Here is a 1,398-nt window from a genome sequence, read left to right on the forward strand (position 1 = left end):
GCACCCGCCGTATAGTCCAGACTTGGCACCAAGCGATTATCACCTTTTCAAGCATTTGCAAAATTTTCTTGATGGTACAAAACTGGCCTCAAGAGAGGCTTGTGAAAATGAGCTGGTCAAGTTTTTTACCAATAGGGACGAGGACTTCTTCAATCGCGGAATTATGAAATTGCCTTCAAAATGGACAAAAGTTATCGAACAAAACGGCGCATATTTGATCGAAATCGGATAATCCTAACTATGTTAATTTCATCGTCGAAATAAAGCGAAAAAACGCTCAGAACTTTTTACTTCACCTAATATTTATTTTTTGTTTACTATAAATATTGTATAAAATAGGAGGGTGCCGACGATTGACCACAAATTGTAATGATTGGTTCGATCTGATAATTCACTAGATAATTCTTATCATCGATTGGTTTGTGTGCAATCGTACTGTAGGCAATCGGGACGCTCCCGTATAAAGTATAATATTTAGTCTACATTTTAATAATATTTTGAATATTTTGATACTCTTTTCTTTTATGTACATAAAATATTTCTAAACTATTACTGAACATATTTATTTTTTTTAATTATATATATTATATAAAATTTAAAATTTAAATATAAATATTTAAATTTAAATAATATTAAATTATAATATTTAAATTTAAATTGAAATATTTAGTTTATATTTTAGTAATATTTTGAATAAAGATTTTGATAATTTTTTTTATGTACATAAAATACTTATAAAATATTTATATAATATTTTTAAATAATAAATCAAAATAAATATTTATGAATCTTTATCATAAATATTGTGTGCTGTCTAGGTGTTGCCTCCTCAAGGGGCGTAAACAAAGTGTTATTTGTTGTTAATATGATAGAAATGTTATTATAATATATGTTGTTAATATGATGAAGTATTATTACGATAAAGGTCAAGCTGCGTGTTATCGAACTGTCCAGCAAACGTTATTGAAATGTCTTGAGCTCCTCAAAGAGCGTGAATAAACCGTATTGCAACCCCAGATAGCACAGAAAATTCGAAAAGAATTCAAAAAGAATTCAGTTGTATGTCACCAATTCTGAGTTCATTTTCAGATGCGGGAAGAATTCCCCTTACAGAAATATCATTACTGAAAAACATTGATTAATTACTTATTTTCAGTTTTAAAAATACAGTGTTTAGTAATATTCTGTGATTCAAATACAGCTCTTAGTGCTCAAGTATTTCAATGTTTAGTGTTACAAATACTACCTTATGAGTGATTTCAATACTTAAATATTGACATACAATACTTCGTTCAGTGATAAAATACTTACTACGTATAGCATTATCAATATTTAAATACTAATATGTAATACTTTGCTAAGTGATGAAATACTTACGTAAAGTATTGTCAAGATTTA

Source organism: Odontomachus brunneus, unplaced genomic scaffold, assembly GCF_010583005.1.
Source record: "Odontomachus brunneus isolate Ranch 3 - 2012 unplaced genomic scaffold, Obru_v1 Obru_scaffold_299, whole genome shotgun sequence".
NCBI classification, from domain to species: Eukaryota; Metazoa; Arthropoda; class Insecta; order Hymenoptera; family Formicidae; genus Odontomachus; species Odontomachus brunneus.